Below are 21,428 nucleotides of genomic sequence, written 5' to 3'. Positions count from 1 at the left end.
AATGATGTATGCTTGTCCTCAGGACCAGCCAGTCCTTTCTTTAGTGATTTGCTGCTTACCATTGATTGAATTATAAGATATAAAATATTATTCGGAAAGAGCTTCCTATCTAGATTTTTAAAAGTACATTCCTATGGAGATCAGGCTAGAACCTCGTTTGTGATCAAGTCCAGTTTACTGTCTTTAGAGTAGTTGATGAATCAACCACAACTGCTTCATTTCCAACCTCAGTAAGAACATGCAGTGCAATCAGAATTAGGGCAGGTGCTTCTATAAGGTGAAGTAAGGCAACCGCACTCGGTCACTAATAACGATCAACAGCCACAACAATTGCCTTTTTATCACTATTTGTGGAGTACTCCAGTAGACAAAATGCTATTTTACCCAAAGCACTGAAAATTGTCGCCCTGTTTCTCTTAGTAATATTACAGCTTTAGAGTTTGGCACAAAGAACCCCTTTCTGTTCCTTCTGTGTTCGACTAGGAAGAAAAGTTGTTAGATTAACAAATGCACTGCTTCTCAGGATTTTTCATCACTAGACAGATATCCCAGTGTGCACATGTTTTATGGCAGATAACATGCTAGGCACATTCCTGCAGTGTAGTGTTGGATTCGGAATATGGCAACTTGTTTCCTTCTATGATTGAGTTTCGCTTTCGAGAATGGCTCATGATCCTGTAGCCGCAACCAACACTGCAATTAGCTCACGGTAGTGGGGTATATATATATATATATATATATATATTTTTTTTTTTGCAGAGTTTTATATAGCGCGAACTAGACCCTAATCCAATCAGGTATCAGAGCGCTTTACATAACACCAGTTACGTTACATGATGACACACATTCATTTTTTTTTGTTAGGCACGGGGAGATTAAGTGATTTGCCCGGAATCACAGGATGTTCGGCATCAATACCGAGACTCGAACCCAGTTCCCCAGGTCCGAGGTTGAGCGCTATAGCCGTTAGGCCAACTCCTCAAGAACGTGTGATAACCATTGCAAATTTAGCTTAACGCAGCTTTGTATATCGCAGTCCATCGCAAGAAAATAACACCGTCTTAACGTCCAGTTTCCAACCCGGCGGCATCATGCGATAACACCATGATAACGTGCCAAATGACCGCGGAAAAACCAACGCGACAAACAAAAATTGCAAAACACGAACGCCCAAAAAGTTGCGGTGCCACAAAGCGCAATACCAAAATCAGCGAAAACCAGCGACAGGCCTGCAATTCATACGCGTCATGCGGAAAATGCACTATAAAAGCAAAAACAAAAAAAACACCAAGACCTATTCAAACTGCGTAGCACCATGGATGCACCTGGGCCGAGTGCGGAGGACAAGCTGAGCCCCACGGAGGACCAGCCAGGAACCCTGTCTTCGGGGAAGGGCAAGGAGAAGAGGAAGAGGAAGACGGGGTTCAGTGCTCAGGAAGACCGGATCATCGTCACGAAGGTGATAGAACACCATCAACAACTGTTCGTCACCTCCACTGCGGCACTGGCAACCCAAACGGAAATATGGCAGTCCATCGTCACCAACGTCAATGCAGTCGGAGTGCCGAGGAGGTCAATGGAGGAGGTCAAGAGGCGCTGGCATGAAGTGCACAGCCAAACCAAGGGGAAGCTCGCCGCCAACAGGAAGGCAGAAAGGGCGGCTGGAGGTGGGCCTCCTGCGCCACAGGAGGAGCTGGATGAGCTGGAGCAAATGGTGGCCACAGTCATCAGTGTGGAGACGGTGACAGGAGTTGGAGGCCTCGACACAGCTCGAAATGACCTGACCCAACAGCAACAGGGTGAGTAACCACCAGGGACTGGGGGACGGGGTGAGATGGGCACAATGGCACACATGCACAATTATGTGTAGCACACTGCATACCCACAATGACTGTGGAACATGTCCCTGATACCCTTGGCACACTGCAGCAAACATAGGAACACCAAGTAGGCCCTCATCCACTATGTGCACATATGGGCCCCCTCCAAATCACCAACGACACAACCCAGCCATGCACATGTGATGAATACAGAAAAGCAGTGGCTGTGTGATCCACACTGACTATGCAAGTGACACTGCATGACCGATAGCATGGCAGCAGCCAACATACATGACATGGTGCACGATTCGACATGGAGGTGGCCCAGTGCAGATCACATCTGTAAAGGAGCAGGTTACACTCTGACATATCCACGTGCACCCACAACCCATGCCGTCCAATACACGCAGCAGACGAACAATGGACAAGGCCACAAAATCTATCCAAGTGCACATATGACCCAAGTTGCAAACATTTCAGCCCCCGAAAAGCACACAATTCAATGGCACACCGCCTCAAAGGGATAAGGGTACACGAAATCAGAGCTGCAGGGGCAACTCCCCCACAATGCAGCACACAAACATTGCAAACACAGAACATTAGCAATGACGGCAATGTGGTTTAAAGTGCAACACCTACACCGCAGGACAGAGGACACAACAGGTTCCGCTTGTGCGTAGTAAGTGGCCACTCACATTTGGCATTGACTGACATTATGTGATGATAATGTACGGGTACTACCACACATCCATCATGTAGTCGAAAATCCCACTGTCTGCCATCAAATAGCCAGCTCCACCAAAACACATTGTGCATTGTCATGCAGTCTGTATGTAAACATCTGCAAAGCGTCAACATACAGGGGAAACTCTGTTAACCTGCATCTCCCCTAAATATTGCAGAGGGACAATCAACACTTACTGCAGAGCAGACCACAAACCCCATCATCGATGATGTAGAGGGCAACCTGCACATATGTCAAGACACCCTCCAACGGATAATGGACAGCCTCTGCAGCCCACCCCCAGGAGCAGGGCAGGCAAGCTGCCTCGAGGTGACCCCACCACCTGCACAGACCACACAGCAGGAAACACAGACAACCATGGCTGTCTCCCAGGACCCCCACGAACAATACATGGAATTTCAACGCCGTGTGTTGGGTTGCCAGGTAGAGTTTGCGGATCAGCTGCGGGTGGGTTTCGAGCTCGTGGCAGCCAAACTCGAGGCCATACGTGGGTGTCTGAGTCCCATCAGGGACCACGTACAATCCCTTGCGGACACCCCCTGTCCGCACCATGCTCACCGACAATCCTTGGCTGATCTCGCTGGGGCCATTACTCAGATACAGGAACTGTCCAGTCAGACAGGCACTAGCGATGACAGCACAAAGTTGGCACAGATGCGGAGGACAATGGAGACCATGGAGCAGATGCAGGCTGGAAGTATGGCTGCCACGGCTGAACAACAGCAAGATGTAGCTGGGATCTTCCATGCCCTGCAGTTCATCATCTTGCCATTGCTGCCACTGAGCCAGTCCTAGATAACTGCAGCGGGAACTTCGACATACACATCTCTGACCCCTGATGTGTCAATGGCACACAGTGATGCAGCCCCATCACCTTCGCACCCTGATGTGTCAGTGGCACCCAGTGATGCAGCCCCATCACCTTCGCATCCTGATGTGTCAGTGGCACCCAGTGATGCAGCCATTACTCCGCCACACACACCGGATACCGAGGAAGTATCAGAGGAGTAAGATGTGGATGGTAATTACTGTGTGAGGAAGGAGGTAGTAGCAGTCATCACCGCAAGATAGCCTGTTCCTGCTTGGTTCAGCCCTATGCATCATGCCCTGGGACAACACCTCCCACTGTACCCCAGATTACTCTGCGACATCCACCCAGACCCCGACATGGACTGACACATCTTCACTGCTTGACAATTACACAGCAATCCTGCTGTGGACTGCACTCTCTCTCTTTCCAATCACTTTTCAATCCCCAAAGGACCACTGGGCTTCCATGCTATATGGGCTTGGTTGACCATGTACAGCTCCAGCTCCGTCATTCACCAGAATGTAAATAAAACATTTAAAATCACACAGATGTGTCATGACTATGTTCACTCACGTATGAAAGTATGGCTGGATGTAGGGACAATGATTGCACAAGAAGGAACACCCTGGTGAATTACATCAATGCACATGCTTATCCCTGAGACACATGGCCAATTGGATGACTGTGAAGGTGAGTACTAGCTGTGTCCCCATTGCACATTAACAGCAATCTCACAACCCCCCATTGAATACGGCTGTGTGTAGGAATGACGAAATCGGTAGCAGGCCAGGAGTGGTGTCCTACATCACATGTGACAACAGAAGTTCAAGTTGCATACCTACTCACACACATCTGTGTGGACACATTCTGTTATGATTTATGACATTGCTCCACATGGTCAGAGGTTGGACACCATACTCACAATACTGAAGACACGTAAGTGCACAGGTCTGCCAGCAACTATCCCAAAACAATGTCTGGCTCACAGAGGTGGAGCTGTCAAAAGGGACCCACCCCCATTGTACATGAGTCAGTCAGACCCTCCTTGTGTAGGGACGATGCTCATTGTGGCACACGAGTGGTCCATCTAATCAACACTCATCACAGTTAGACACCAGTGAAGTTGCGTAGACTATATTGGTATGTGCGTGTCAGTACGGACAAGGCAACAGCCACAATAGGCAGGGACATGCTTAAGACACTTGCACGCAGCATGGGAACCTTTCGAGGTGCAGGAAATAGGGAGGCAGAGCTGAACACCAATCATTACGGATGGCAACGGTCTCAGCCCACCTTGCCTTGCTGGACGAGTCATGTGTTGTTTTCCGTCTGTCCATTGCACCATGTGACGGGGCACGACTTACAGCCCATGGGATCTGCATAGTGCTCTGCCACCGGACTGCGCCGACTCTCTGCTCTGCTGACAGTGATCAGGTGAAAGGGTCCCCCCAGCAGTGTGTCCGAATTGGTAACGTTGCCAAACAACGCTGTGCCGCTCCAACCATGGAGCTGCATCACCTTGCACAGGTGTGTGTACACACGCGTAGTTCCACGCACATGCATTCGGAGTCCAGACGAAGGCAGACTTCTGTTGTGGTGAGATATGTGAGTATTCCCCACAATGCAACAAGGTTTTGGGACCTGTGCTCTGGGTGACAATCCGATGTGGCTGCAGGAACGTAGTTACTCGTCCATGAATGCCAGCGCAGCCTCATGTGCAATGTGTTCCAATAGTACATCGGTGCGGGTTCAAGGAACACCAGGGTGAGCCAATCCATTAAGTGGTCCGGGCAGATGTGCTCAGTCCACGCCGTTTCCCCAATATGCAACACAGCCCAATAGGGGAGCGCCTCGATGTGGTCATTGCACTTGAGGAGTTGTGCAATCTCCCATGCGCAACTGCCAGTACATACGCCAAAGATCAGTGCATCCCATGCACGGCTATCCCAGTGACACTCCTGTTCATGGGCCAACAGGGGGCGCACTGTCGGGTCATAGTCCAATACAGCTACCATTGCGTTGGATAGGCAGACCTCCATAGGCCCCTTGAATGTGCATGATCGACAGTGCATGATCGACAGTGGAACCAGGGCTGGACGCAGGTGACATAGGCAAGATGAAAACTCAGAAGGAAACTGATTTGCAACACTGCCATTGGCTGGGATCCCAACAGATGCAGCATTTGTGCACGGTACAGTTCCACATTACAGGGGTTGTGCTTGTGCCTGAGAAAACCTGTAATTGCGTTTGTTGAGCTCGTGGCACCGGCACTCCTCAGACCAGCAGAAGTTCGGTGGACAATATGCCACAGCTCTGGGCAATGAGTCGTATGTGTGTGCGACGTTTGGACGTATGGGTAGTTTTTAACTTATGTGTCAAGGCCATCCCTTGCAGGTGTAGGTCGTGCAAGGACAAGTGTGTGTGGGGTGTGGGCACATTGGTGTTTTATTGGCGCAGTTCGTGGTAGGGGAGTCATCGGAAGCTGGTATGGTATCTCACGCAGGGTGTGCCAGCTGCATTCAGGACCAAGGTCGGGGGTTCAGTTGGCCTTCAGCCTTGTGTGTTGAGACAAAGGGGCTTTCATTCCTGATATCAGTCTGACTACTGCTTGCATTTTTCTTGAATGTGATGTGGACTTTGCGCTGACTTTGATGCCAGGCCTGCGATTTGGGATGCACAGATTTCGAGACACACGCAGCTGTTGGCATGTTTGCATGGGCCAAGGGACCGATGGGCCTTGCGCTCCTTGTTCAGTCTCTCTCTTTCTCTCTCTTTCTTTCTCTCTCTCCCTGTCCTTTGATGAGTGCCTGAAACACCCTCTTATCTTGGATATTGTCTTGCAGGCTGTGAGTCACAGATTGTCCAGGGATTACCCCGCCATGACTCTTCAAAATAGTTGTTTGGTGACAAATTAGGATGTGACATTTTGTTTGGTCTTTCAATGGTGAATGTATGATTCAGGATTTCAGTACTCACCTCTATGTTGATTGTTGCAATTGTGCGACATCAGGCGGTGCTTTTGTTCATGTTTTCGTGCCGTTGATGTGCAGTGTCTTGGTCCAGGGGAGGCGGGGGGTGCCCGGAGTGGGGCCCGGGGGGGTGGGGTGGGGTGTGGTCCTGGGGGTGGTGGCGGTGGGTGTTTTGGCCCTCTTGGGTGTCCAGCACTCATGTTCAGTGGCTCCATGGCATCTTTGTTCTTCAGGTGTGGCTCTGGGCTGGGCTCTCTTTTCTAGTGAAGGTTGTATTTGTATTTTGTAGTATATGTAAAGTGCATCAATCATCCTAAGGGACATCACAGCGCTAGGACGGATTAGAGTAAGATGTAATTGATCATTGGTAGGGTCAGTCTCTAGGGAACAGGAAAGTTTTCAATTTTTTCCTAAACAGTAGATAATCTTCTGTCAAGCGAAGATCAAGGGGTAGGTTGTTCCAGAGGACCGCAGCTGATTTGGAAAAGGACCGGTCGCCCATTCTGGCCTTGGAGGTGCGCTTGACAGAGGCGAGAGCTAGATGGCATGATCTAAAGTTATGTCAAGGGATGTGGAATTGTAATTTGTCGTGAAGGATTTGTGGCCCCTTTTTATGGAGGGGTCTACGCACGAAACAGAGGAGCTTGAAGCTGGATCTCTGGCGGACTGGGAGCCAGTGTAATACCTTCAGGCAGTGGGATGCTGAGCTATATTTTTTATTTATTGCATATTAGTTTGGCAGCAGCATTCTGAACTACCTGGAGTCTGGCAAAAAGATAGTCAGCCATGCCTGCATAAAGGGCATTGCCATAATCAAGTCTGCTCATGAGCAGAGCCTGGGGGACAGTTAGTCTACAATTTTGTGGAATTCATTGAAAGAAAAGTTTCAATGTGGCGTAAGTTTTACCGCACAGTGTGCGTACTTGGTCCAACATTGATAGGGTATCATCGAAGATGATGCCCAGATTTTTGGCCGCTCGCTTGGGTGCTGGGGCAGTGCCTGGGGCCACCAGCTACTATTCCAGATATCCTGGGCTCCGCCGAAGAGCAGAATTTCCGACTTTCCAGCGTTCAATTTTAGGCAGTGTTGGGACATCCAATCTGCGAGTTCAGTGAGACAGTTATTTAGATTATTTTTTGTTTCAGTGTTGGTCAGCCTGTCTCTCAGGGGAATCACCAATTGTGTGTCATCGGCGTAGGAACAAATATCAAATCCCCCTTTCCTACTGATATCCACCAGAGATGAAACGTAGGCATTAAAAAAAGTGGGACTTAAGGTGGCTCCCTGCGGGACTCCGTACTTAATGCTCTTTGCAGTGGTGGTGCAGGATCCCATTTGAATTGTTTGGGTTTGATCTTTCAGAAAAGAGGCGAACCATGATAGGGCTTTGGAACAGATCCCTTTTTTGTGCAAGATCTGGAGTAGTTTAGTATGGGAAACGGTATCAAAAGCCGAAGAGAGATCTAATAAGATCAGTGCAAAGGCTCTGCCCTGGTCTACTAGTGTTCTGATGTTATTGGACACAACTAGTAGAGTTACTTCTGTGCTGTTATTAGTTCTAAAGCCCGTCTGTTAGAAGTCGAATAGGTTGTTTGATTCAAGGAAGATGGTGAGTTGCTTATTGACTAGGCGCTCCACAACTTTGGATAAATAGGGCAGTTGAGGGATGGGGAGCTAGTTAGCTGGGTCATATATTCCAAGTCCTGCTTTCTTTAAAAGTGGAAAACTACGGTTTTCTTCCAAATGTCTGGGAATGACACTTGCTCCAGAGATTGGTTGAATATTTGAGTGACTTGGGGAGATAGAATTGGTGCTAGTTTGGAGAAAATAAAATGCGGGCAAGGGTCGAGTGGAGATCCTGCCTTGACCTCAATCATGGCTTTAGTCACTTCCTCCTCTGAAAAAGGAGTCAGAGTGTCTAGGTAAGTTTGTACAGAGGGGTGAGGAGCCAAATTTTCCCAGTCAACATTGTCCTCTTCAGGAGAATTATCGAAGGATGCATACATTTTTGTCACTTTGTCATTGAAGATATTATTTATTAATTTGCAGTTCTCTACCGTAGGAGCCATGGTTTGTGTTAGGCTGGTGGGTTTACACAGTTCGCGAACCACTTTATAGAGTTCTTTGGACGAGCTGCCTGTAGGAAAGTGGCTCTGTGTATACTATTCCCAAATAGGTACAGTGTGCACAGAGTCCACAGTCCCCAGAGCTTTGGCAGAAGCTAAAGTTAGATATAAGCTTACTCTCTAAACCGGTAGCTTGGTCGAGCAGTAAGGCAGTATCAGAGGACAGTGTAAAGCATTTGTTGTACACACTCAGTCAGCAAATGGTCTCACACACTCAAGAACTGAACTCTAGGTCAATGGTTTGTATATAAAAATATATGGTTGTTTTATTTTAGAACCAAAAATAGGTATCAAAATATACTTTCTCAGAATGAGATACTTTAGTTAAATACTTTTCAATAGGCAATAGACTTTTAAATGCAATAGTTACAGTTTGTTGCAATTGTCAACACAATTCAAACACAATTATACATTGAGCTCAATGGGAATTTCTAAGTTAATGCAATTGATTACTTTTAGGATTACTTTTCTAACTCCAGGACTGGATCCTAGATTCAGTCCTGGGACAGTTCCTGGAAACAGGTGAGTAAATACGTTTTAGTTACTGTTGTGATTTTTAAGCAATATTTTGGTATTTTAAAAATTGACACTTAGAAACTTTTTCTAATAGGGTCACCAATTTTATCTTATGGGAGGAATTTCCCTTAGCAGGTAAGTGGGGTTATTATTACTTTTTCTAACTCAGTGTTGGATCCTGGATCCAGCACTTGGGCACCAACTATAAACAGTTGAAAGAATGTGTTTTGGTTATACAGGCGATTTTTAACGAATATTTGTAAGTTTGCAAAATCGACAGAAACTTTTTCAGCAAAAACCAGGCAATGTTATCCTATGGAAGGAAATTCAAGTTGCAGGTAAAGTATGTTCTCGTTACTTTTGTAATCCAGTGCTGGACTCCTAGGTTCAGCACTGGGACATCTATCTAAAAGGTAGTTTTCACAGTTGGTTCGATTTTTAAAGAATATTTGTAGTTTGCAAAAATCGACACAAGAAATTTCACAGAAAAACTGTCAAAGGTTTCCTATGGAAGAAAATTGGGTTCGCGGTAAATATGATTGCAATCACTTTTCAGGGTCAGTGCTGGGCATCAAGATCCAGCATTGGGATCTCTCCTGATAGCAGGTGAGTATTTTCGTTTTCGCTACTCGGTTGATTTTAGGTGAATATTTTAAAGTTTAGAAACTCCACACTTATAAGAATTTCCAAGTGAAACCAGTCAATGTTACCCTATGGAAGAAAAGTGAGTTATCAGCTTTTGGGTAAGTACTCGAATGGCAGAGTTAAGGTTCTGGGCGTAGACTCAGGGGTCTCCCAGGGTCAGGTAAGTACAGTTGTTACACCCTCAGCGGCACAGGGGCAGCCGGGTGCAGAGTGAGTTAGGCCCAATGTTATCCAATGGGAGGCAGGGGGCCTTTGGTTGGTGGCTGCTGGCTAGCAGGCCACGTGGCTGTGGGAGCTGGGCTCCTGGTCACTTGCTCAGGGCAAATGGGGAAGTAGAGTAGAGTAGAGATTGCACTGCCAGGGGCACTCGGGCGGCAGGGTGTAGGGTGCTTTTGAGCCATCGGGCGCTCAATGGATTGCAATGGAGAAGCTCAAAAACTAACAAAGGCTGCAAGCTCGGGTACGAAGATTCTTCAGGTGTGACCACCACTTAGAGAGGTAAGTTGGGTAGTTAGAGAATAGGTAGGCACCCAGGAGTTGGGCACAGGGGGCCGCAGGGAGCCGGGTGCAGGGGTGCCTTTTGGTGTCGGGAAATCTTACCCTCGGCTGGTCGCGGTTGGAGAGGTCCCTGGTTCTGAGGCTGCAGGCGTCGTCAGGAGCGTCGAGGTGGGTCCTTGGGTGCTGGATGCAGGGTCACAGTCGCCGGGGGGACGTCCTCGTGGTCTTGGTCCACTCCGGCACCGGCTAAGCTTGGCGGATGCAGCGTGTGCAGGTTTCACGGTTCCTGGCTGATGCCAGGGGTCAGTTACTTGCTTTGAGCAGTACCACTGCTCGTGGAAGTCCCAGTTGCTTAGAGTTACAAGGTTGCCAGGTCCTCCGGAGTTTGTGAAGTTGCTGACCACTGGAGATGCTGGGGTTTAGCAGGAGCAGGTTCGAGGGTCGAGTGGCCGGTAGGGCTTGGCAAAAGCAGTTGGTGCCTTCCTCTTGTTAGCAGCTGTACGGCGGGTCTTCTTGTTTCTTGATCTTCTTTGCTGTTTCGGAATCTGGATCTAAGGAAGGAAGGTTCAGGTTGCCCCTAAATACTACATTTAGGGGCGTTACAGGTAGGTAAAGGGCAGGGACTAATGGGCCCCTGCCCTGGGGTGGGTACACCCCCGATCCTGTCACTCTCCTGTGGGAGGGGGGCAGAGGCCTAGTCCTGATTGGGCAGGGCTTTCCATCTTCAAGATGGAGAGAGCCCGGAGATGTGCTTCACCTCGCCTCCCCCACCTGAATGGTGGGGTTGGCAGAGGCTGGCACACCCCCTGGGTGAGGTGCTAAATCTCCTCCCCCAGGATGGGCAGGGGGAAGCTTCAAAGGCATGCCGCCTCTGTGAGCTTCCCCAGGCCACTGCAACCCCCCACTCTGGCAGGAAGCTTGGCCGGAAACCCCAAATAAGGACAGGGGATGTGCCAGCCTGCCAACCCCACCCCTCAGGTGGGGGAGGCGAGGTGAAGCACATCCCCGGGCTCTCGCCATCTTGAAGATGGGAAGCCCTACCCAATCAGGACTAGGCTACTGCCCCCCTCCCACAGGAGAGAGGCAGGATAGGGGGTGTATCCACCCCAGGACAGGGACCCATTGGTCCCTGCCCTTCACCTACCTGTAACGCCCCTAAATCTAGTATTTAGGGGCACCCTGAACCTTCCTTCCCCAGATTCCAGATTCCGAAATACAAAGAAGAGCAAGAAGAAAGAAGACCTGCCCTGCAGCTGCTAAGAAGAGGAAGACACCAACTGCTTTGGCCCCGGCCCTACCGGCCTGTCGACCCTCAAACCTGCTCCTGCTCCAACCCGGCATCTCTTGTGGCCAGCAACCTCACAAACCCCGGAGGACATGGCTACCTTTTGGCTCTAAGTCCCTGGGACTCCCATGAGTAAAGGCTCTACTCAAAACCTACTTCTAATCCCTGGCAGCAGCCCGGAACCGCGAACCCAGCACACTCTGCACCAGCCAAGCCTGACCGGTGCCGGAGTGAACAAAGACCACGAGGACGACCCCACGGCGACTGTGCCCCCGAGTCCGGCACCCAAGGACCTCCCTCGACACTCCTGAAGAAGCCTGCTGCCTCAGAACAGTTCTTTGGACGAGCTGCCTGTAGGAAGGTGGCTCTGTGTATACTGTTCCCAAATAGGTACAGTGAGCACAGAGTCGACAGTCCCCAGAGCTTTGGCAGAAGCTCAAGTTAGATATAAGCTTACTCTCTAAACTGGTAGCTTGGTCGAGCAGTAAGGCAGTATCAGAGGACAGTGTAAAGCATTTGTTGTACACACTCAGTCAGCAAATGGTCTCACACACTCAAGAACTGAACTCTAGGCCAATGGTTTGTATATAAAAATATATGGTTGTTTTATTTTAGAACCAAAAATAGGTATCAAAATATACTTTCTCAGAATGAGATACTTTAGTTAAATACTTTTCAATAGGCAATAGACTTTTAAATGCAATAGTTACAGTTTGTTGCAATTGTCAACACAATTCAAACACAATTATACATTGAGCTCAATGGGAATTTCTAAGTTAATGCAATTGATTACTTTTCTAACTGCAGGACTGGATCCTAGATTCAGTCCTGGGACAGTTCCTGGAAAAAGGTGAGTAAATACGTTTTAGTTACTGTTGTGATTTTTAAGCAATATTTTGGTATTTTAAAAATTGACACTTAGAAACTTTTTCTAATAGGATCACCAATTTTATCTTATGGGAGGAATTTCCCTTAGCAGGTAAGTGGGGTTATTATTACTTTTTCTAACTCAGTGTTGGATCCTGGATCCAGCACTTGGGCACCAACTATAAACAGTTGAAAGAATGTGTTTTGGTTATACAGGCGATTTTTAACGAATATTTGTAAGTTTGCAAAATCGACAGAAACTTTTTCAGCAAAAACCAGGCAATGTTATCCTATGGAAGGAAATTCAAGTTGCAGGTAAAGTATGTTCTCGTTACTTTTGTAATCCAGTGCTGGACTCCTAGGTTCAGCACTGGGACATCTATCTAAAAGGTAGTTTTCACAGTTGGTTCGATTTTTAAAGAATATTTGTAGTTTGCAAAAATCGACACAAGAAATTTCACAGAAAAACTGTCAAAGGTTTCCTATGGAAGAAAATTGGGTTCGCGGTAAATATGATTGCAATCACTTTTCAGGGTCAGTGCTGGGCACCAAGATCCAGCATTGGGATCTCTCTGATAGCAGGTGAGTATTTTCGTTTTCGCTACTCGGTTGATTTTAGGTGAATATTTTAAAATTTAGAAACTCCACACTTAGAAGAATTTCCAAGTGAAACCAGTCAATGTTACCCTATGGAAGAAAAGTGAGTTATCAGCTTTTGGGTAAGTACTCGACTGGCAGAGTTAAGGTTCTGGGCATAGACTCAGGGGTCTCCCAGGGTCAGGTAAGTACAGTTGTTACACCCTCAGCGGCACAGGGGCAGCCGGGTGCAGAGTGAGTTAGGCCCAATGTTATCCAATGGGAGGCAGGGGGCCTTTGGTTGGTGGCTGCTGGCTAGCAGGCCACGTGGCTGTGGGAGCTGGGCTCCTGGTCACTTGCTCAGGGCAAATGGGGAAGTAGAGTAGAGTAGAGATTGCACTGCCAGGGGCACTCGGGCGGCAGGGTGCAGGGTGCTTTTGAGCCATCGGGCGCTCAATGGATTGCAATGGAGAAGCTCAAAAACTAACAAAGGCTGCAAGCTCGGGTACGAAGATTCTTCAGGTGTGACCACCACTTAGAGAGGTAAGTTGGGTAGTTAGAGAATAGGTAGGCACCCAGGAGTTGGGCACAGGGGGCCGCAGGGAGCCGGGTGCAGGGGTGCCTTTTGGTGTCGGGAAATCTTACCCTTGGCTGGTCGCGGTTGGAGAGGTCCCTGGTTCTGAGGCTGCAGGTGTCGTCAGGAGCGTCGAGGTGGGTCCTTGGGTGCTGGATGCAGGGTCACAGTCGCCGGGGGGACGTCCTCGTGGTCTTGGTACACTCCGGCACAGGCTAAGCTTGGCGGATGCAGCGTGTGCAGGTTTCACGGTTCCTGGCTGATGCCAGGGGTCAGTTACTTGCTTTGAGCAGTACCACTGCTCGTGGGAGTCCCAGTTGCTTAGAGTTACAAGGTTGCCAGGTCCTCCGGAGTTTGTGAGGTTGCTGACCACTGGAGATGCTGGGGTTTAGCAGGAGCAGGTTCGAGGGTCGAGTGGCCGGTGGGGCTTGGCAAAAGCAGTTGGTGCCTTCGTCTTGTTAGCAGCTGCACGGCGGGTCTTCTTGTTTCTTGATCTTCTTTGCTGTTTCGGAATCTGGATCTAAGGAAGGAAGGTTCAGGTTTCCCCTAAATACTACATTTAGGGGCGTTACAGGTAGGTAAAGGGCAGGGACTAATGGGCCCCTGCCCTGGGGTGGGTACACCCCCGATCCTGTCACTCTCCTGTGGGAGGGGGGCAGTAGCCTAGTCCTGATTGGGCAGGGCTTCCCATCTTCAAGATGGAGAGAGCCCGGAGATGTGCTTCACCTCGCCTCCCCCACCTGAATGGTGGGGTTGGCAGAGGCTGGCACACCCCCTTTCCTTCCTTGGGGTTTGCGGACAGTCTTCCCGCCAGAGTGGGGGTCAGAACCGGCAGGGGCCAGTTGCTGAGTACAGCAAGTGGCCTGGAGAAGCTCACAAAGGCGGCATGCCTTTGAAGCTTCCCCTGCCCATCCTGGGGGAGGAGACCTAGCACCTTGCCCAGGATGTGCATTGTTGCAGGCCCAGGAGAGCGAATGGCTCTCTACCCAGGGGTCCAGCAACATGTCTGCTGTGTGGCAGCCGAGGCAGCCCCTCAGACAAGACGTGGATTGTAGGTTAGGTTGAGGGGGCATCTCTAAGATGCCCTCTGTCAGGCATTGTACATTAAATCCCACACTGGCATCAGGGCGGGTTTAATGTGCTGAGAAGTTTGATATCAAACTTCTCATTCTTCGGTGCAGCCATCATGGTGCTGTGGAGTTCGTGTTGACGAGCTCCCAGCACCATATACTCTTAAATGGCAGCACTGCACTTACAGTGCCCAGGAATGGACCTGGGTACTGTAGGGGCACAGGGCTCATGCACCTGTACCCACACCACTGGCATAGGGCACCCAGCTAGAGGGGTGGCTGATGTATGCCAGGGCAGTGTGTGTTGTGGTCATGGAACACAGGGAGGTGTGCCATGTCGACTCTCTGTTTAGTTCTGCACCCAGACACTCAGCCTGCAAAGGCAGTGTGTGTGTGTGTGTGTGTGTGTGTAAGGGTACAGGGCCTCTAAGGGTGGCACAATAAGTGCTGCAGCCCTTAGGGGCCTTCTCTGGTCACAGTGCCCTGGGTACCTATGGTACCATTTACAAGGGGCTGACCTGTGGCGCGAAATGCCAATTGGGTTTAGGCTGTCATGCAGTTTTAGGGAAGGAACACAGGCCCTGGGTACCTGATTGGCAGGAGCCCAGGGTGCACTCAGTCAAAGTACATCAGCATTTCAGCAAAACGTGCGGGGCATACCATGCAAGAAAGATGGCACTTTCTCACATCTACTGAACAATCAAATCTGAACATGGTATTACCACTGGCTAGGTGTGGCTTAGATAATATCCAATTGCAACATCCCATAATATAATTCAAACAATTACACCTTTACTATATGTGATTGCTAGCACCTGGTCCTCTTTCCTGGACTAATAATCATTGCACTAAGTATAGGTACTCTCTAGTTGCCACAATTCAACGTTGTGAGGTCAGCACAGAGTTGTCAAGCAGAGCACGCAGGACAGGGCATAAAGGTTAATATGTGTGATCAGAGAGGTTGCACACTGCTGTAGGAAAAGATGCAACATATGTGTCTATTCACAAAGGTATTTAAATCAAAAAGAAGGAGATAGTTCCTCTATAAGACAGATGTCAAGTAAGACACTAACTGCCTATTGTTTGCGTCGCTGGGGAATCTCTATTTTAGATCGTAATGCCCTCACACACCTGTTAGGGTGTCATGCTTCATCATAGGGCGCTCCCCGTCAGACCGGCGCTGCAATGTCCGACGGGCCTGGTGGCATCTTTAGCGGAGTTCTTTTGATCTGAGAACGCCGTATGTGAATGGTGTGTATTTGGGTTCAAAAAGGAATTGAGTGATGGTGTGTATAGGGTGGTCAGTGATTTAAAAAAGGTACCGGTCCTAAGGACCTTTTTATTCCAGAAGTAGGACCGGGACTAAGTAAAAACAGTGTGGCTACCAGTAGGTCATAAGGTACCTGGGTAGCTTTTATGTGTATGTGGTTGACATGTTTCGTGCCATAGGGGCTCCGAAGTCGAGCGGCACTTCTTCAGGACCAAAAGATCTCTAGGGGGTGTGAGAAAGTGCGATCTTTCTTGCATGGTATGCCCCCACTTTTTGCTGAATTGCTGAAATTACTTTGACTGAGTGTACCCTGGACTCCTGCCAATCAGGTGCCCAGGGCCTATGTTCCTTCCCTAAAAACACAAAACACAAATTAGCAAACCCTGGCTACATGTCAGCCCCTGGTAAATGGTACCCTAGGTACCCAGGGCCTTGTGAACAGGGAAGGCCTCTAAGGGCTGCAGCACTCATTGTGACACCCTTAGAGGCCCTGTACCCTTACACCCACCCACTGCCCTTGCAGGCTGGGTGTCTGGGTGCAAGACAAGATAAAGGGTCGACAAGGCACACATCCCTGTGTGCCATGCCCATCACCTACACTGCCATGACACACATCTGCCACCCATCTCGCTGGGTGCCCTATGCCCATCGTGTGGGCACAGGAGCAGGAGCCCTGTGCCCCTACAGTACACAGGTCCATTCCTGGGCACTGTAAGTGCAGTGCTGCCATTTAAGAGTGCATGGTGCTGAGAGCTCGTCAAACACGAACTCCACAGCACCATAAAGGCAGCACTGAAGACTGAGAAGTTTGATATCAAACTTCTCAGCACATTAAACCCACACTGATGCCAGTGTGGGATTTAATGTACCAAGCACCCCAGGGGGCATCTTAGAGATGCCCCCTAAAACCTAACCTACAATCCACGTCTGCTCTGAGGCTGCCTAGGCTGCCACACAGCAGACATGTTGCTGGACCCCTGGGTAGGAGAGCCCCTGCTCTCCTGGGCCTGCAACAATGCACATCCTGGGTGAGGTGCTAAATCTCCTCCCCCAGGATGGGCAGGGGGAAGCTTCAAAGGCATGCCGCCTCTGTGAGCTTCCCCAGGCCACTGCAACCCCCCACTCTGGCAGGAAGCTTGGCCAGAAACCCCAAATAAGGACAGGGGATGTGCCAGCCTGCCAACCCCACCCCTCAGGTGGGGGAGGCGAGGTGAAGCACATCCCCGGGCTCTCGCCATCTTGAAGATGGGAAGCCCTACCCAATCAGGACTAGGCTACTGCCCCCCTCCCACAGGAGAGAGGCAGGATAGGGGGTGTATCCACCCCAGGACAGGGACCCATTGGTCCCTGCCCTTCACCTACCTGTAACGCCCCTAAATCTAGTATTTAGGGGCACCCTGAACCTTCCTTCCCCAGATTCTAGATTCCGAAATACAAAGAAGAGCAAGAAGAAAGAAGACCTGCCCTGCAGCTGCTAAGAAGAGGAAGACACCAACTGCTTTGGCCCCAGCCCGACCGGCCTGCCGACCCTCAAACCTGCTCCTGCTCCAACCCGGCATCTCTTGTGGCCAGCAACCTCACAAACCCCGGAGGACATGGCTACCTTTTGGCTCTAAGTCCCTGGGACTCCCATGAGTAAAGGCACTACTCAAAACCTACTTCTAATCCCTGGCAGCAGCCCGGAACCGCGAACCCAGCACACTCTGCACCAGCCAAGCCTGACCGGTGCCGGAGTGAACAAAGACCACGAGGACAACCCCACGGCGACTGTGCCCCCGAGTCCGGCACCCAAGGACCTCCCTCGACACTCCTGAAGAAGCCTGCTGCCTCAGAACAAGGTGCCCCCCCTACCGCGATCAACAGAGGGTAAGATTTCCCGACACCAAAAGGCACCCCTGCACGCGGCGCACCGCGCCCCCCTGTGCCCGATCCCGGGGTACCTACCTATCCTCCAACTACCCAACTTACCTCTCGAAGTGGTGGTGGCACCTGAAGAATCCTCGTCCCCGAGCTTGCAGTCTTTTTCTAAACCGGAGATTTCCCACTGAAATCAATTGAGCACCCGAAGGCTCAAAAGCACCCTGCACCCAGCCGCCCGAGTGGCCCTGGCAGTGCAACCTCTACACCTACCCACTTCCCCACTTGCCCTGAGTAAGTGACCAGGAGCCCAGCTCCCACAGCAGCGTGGCTTGCTAGTCAGCAGCCACCAACCAAGGCCCCCCTATCCCTCATAGGATAACATTTGGCCTAACTCTCTCTGCACCCGGCCGCCCCAGTGCCGCTGAGGGTGAACCAACTGTACCTACCTGACCCTGGGGGACCCCTGAGTCTATGCCCAGAACCTCAACTCTGCCAGTCGAATACTTACCTTTAAACCGATAACTCTATTTTCTTCATAGGGTAACATTGACTGGCTTTTTCCTGAAATTTCTTCTAAGTGTGGACTTTTCAAATCTTAAAATATTCACCAAAAATCAGCCGAGTAACGAAAACAAAAATACTCACCTGCTCTTAGGTGAGCTCCCAGTGCTGTATCTTGGTGCCCAGCACTGACTCTGAAAAATACTTACAACTGTACTTACCAGTAACCCAATTTTCTCCCATAGGAAATCATTGACTGTTTTTCTGTGAAATTTCTTCTGCCATCTTTAAATATTCTTTAAAAATCGTATAATATCTGAAAACGTAATTACTTACCTGTTTTGGATAAAGGTCCCACTACTGAATCTAGGTACCCAGTACTGGATTACAAAAGTAACAAGAACATACTGTACCTGCAACTTGAATTTTCTTCCATAGGGAATCATTAACTGTTTTCTATGAAATATTTTGTCAACTTTTAAAATAGCAAAATATTGTCTAAAAATCATCACAGTAATTAAGTCGACTTTCATCACTTGATTCTAAGTACTGACCCAGGACTGAATCTAGGATCCAGTCCTGGAATTCCAAAAGTAATCCTAAAAGTAGTCTGTTGCAAATAACTTGAAATTTCCATTGAGCTCAATGCATTGTTGTGTTTAAAATAGTGTTGCCTATTGCAACCACTTGTAACTGTTTACAAAAGTCAATTGCATATTGCAAAAGTATTTATATAAAGCATCTCATTCTGAGAAAGTATATTTTAATGCCAATTGTTGGTTCTAAAATAAAACAAGCATATATTTTTTATATATAAACCATTGGCCTAGAGTTGAGTTATTGAGTGTGTGAGACCATTTGCTGACTGAGTGTGTACAACAAATGCTTTACACTGTCCTCTGATACTGCCTTACTGCTCGACCAAGCTACCACTTTAGAGAGTAAGGTTATATCTAACTTTAGCCTCTGCCAAACCCTTGGGGACTGTGGACTCTTTACACCCTGTACCTATTAGGGAACAGTATATACTGAGCCACTTTCTCACAGGGGGTATTTCCAAAATGTGGTCCTAGAGATGCACCCCTTATATAATTCGGGGAGTGCAGTATGTAATAGTCTGGTTCCAGTTGATGGAACCCGCAGTCTCTCTCCACCTAAGTACAGGGGGAAGAGAAAAGAAAAGAGAAACACAGCGACAGCAAACCATACCGTCAAACGAGTAGATCGCCAGGCAGAGTTAAGACCTCATACCCAAATCGGTGGGAGAGGTGCAGTAACCAGGGTTCATATCTCAAGTATATGGTAAGCACAGAAAAAATTACAATTAAAATTACTCATAAGCTCGCATGAAGAAGGCGCAATGGTTAAAAAGTGTAGCCTAGAAGGACTACACATACTGATCGTACCAGGCCCTCCAAAGAGGGATTAAATTAAGACTTACCTCACTTGGTGGGTAGTCTTACTTCATAGATGAAGGGGAGGAGACCGACCACATGAACGGGCCAACTGAAATGTGACATAACGGAGATCAGAGCTAAAGATAGTCACACACAGAGCATCCAGAGAAACTGGCTGAACGGGACTACGTGTGTCTATTGCCTGAAAGGGGAACAATCGGCGTAAGCTATGGGCATGTTCCCGGATGTTGTGAGTCTGAATCGTCCGTGAGTTAAAGGTGAGTGTCTACCATAGACGGATGTACTCGGTGGGAGACCCCTTTGTCAACAAGAATCCGATCCTGTACATATCAATACATGGCAGGATGTCGCTTGTGGTAGATATACAATGACTAAGGTCCCAGGGAAACGTAGCTCGGCTGTGACAGGCGTCATAAAGATATTATGGTATAATTGTGCCTACGGGTTAAGTGCGGCGATTAATGCAAATGAATCGTGAAGAGTTTATGCAGGCTCAAATCATGTGAAGACGAGTCCTACAAAGCACATAGAGCCCTGATGTCACCATTGTTAAGGTGAACAAACAGTAGCTCAGCAGAGGTAGGGTGTCATAACGACAATATTGTAAGATATTCGTGCCTATGGATTGAGTGCGGTGATAGGTCGTCAGTGAATAGTGTCGGGTACATGCAGGCTCAGGTAAAACACGGAACTCAGATCCCTAATAAAACCCGGTCATCTACATAGGGCGGCAATGTGTCCTCGTAGAGAATTAAGAAACCTGACGGGTAGTCAGTGTAAACGTGGTCCCGTGAAGTGAGCAGAGAGACAAACAGTAGTATGTGAGAAATTGGTAGAAGTACCCAAGGGCGACCCTGCCGGTGGAGTTAACGGGCCAAGGGTGCAAATGCGGAGAAATAGATGCGACACACAGCCACACTCCTAAGCGGTCTACACTTACCGGATCGTGAATGCAGGCAGTGCCGGTAATCCAACATGTCTCCCCGACGTCTGGATATTGCCGGTACTGAGATGCCGCTTACGTTTTAAAGGTGACCTCGTGATGCGGAAAACAGAAGTAGCAGCTCCGCCATCTTGTCTCTTCGTGGATCTGCCTGACTAGACTCGTTATGATACAGACTGGTTATGATGCAGGGAGTTGAGACATCATGTGGCAGAAAAGTTGACCGGCTGAGATGTCTTAATAAGTATTATCTGGATGTGACCTAGTCCTATTAACATAATGTCAAAAGTGGATCTTACTCGAGCTGAGCTAAATGTATGGTATCAGGGTAAAAAACCAAAGGAATCTGTAAGGGTGTCCCTGTGTTACACCTTTGTGGATAAACAGCAGGACGGTGTGAAACATACTCATAAAGAGTATGAGGCAGTGAGTAATCATAGTTTTGCGTTGCGCTTGTGTCATGCAGGGTAATGCAAAGGCAACACAAAACTAAATTCAGATTTACCAAGCATCGCAAGACTACCTTCCAAGGCCCTGCAGTGCTTGGTAAATGTGGAGTAACGCATGGTAGAGCAAATCACTGCTTTGCGATCCTCTGCACCATGGAGGCGTTTCATGGGTAGTCCCGCGCATCCACTCGTGGATTTTGGTGCATTCCAATGTTTATCATGAGTAGTAGACCTGGGAATGCATTAAAATGCTAAGCCTTTCCTGGGGCGGAAGGGGCACCTTCCTGCACAAAAGCAATCCTCTGAGGCGTTTTCTTCTTTCCTCTTTCTATGTGTACTGTACTGTACTGCCCCTTCCTACCCAAAAACAATTCTGCCTACAGCACAGGCACTCTTGCATCAAGGCGCAAGAGTGCCTGCGTTGGTGCTTGGCAGAAGATTGTGCATCAGCGCAGGCAGACAACAGGATTGTGCCATGTAATAG

The 21,428-nt window shown here is 48.9% G+C and overlaps 1 protein-coding gene across 1 annotated transcript in view; it reads left to right on the top strand.

The window, feature by feature from the left end:
• The window catches only part of HMCN1 (hemicentin 1), a 1,072,905-nt gene that overhangs the window by 828,945 nt on the left and 222,532 nt on the right, over nt 1-21,428 (top strand). The window lies entirely within an intron of this gene.

The sequence above is a fragment of the Triturus cristatus genome, chromosome 4_2 (assembly GCF_964204655.1).
Source record: "Triturus cristatus chromosome 4_2, aTriCri1.1, whole genome shotgun sequence".
Taxonomy (NCBI): domain Eukaryota; kingdom Metazoa; phylum Chordata; class Amphibia; order Caudata; family Salamandridae; genus Triturus; species Triturus cristatus.
This window is presented reverse-complemented; position numbering and strand designations above follow the sequence as displayed.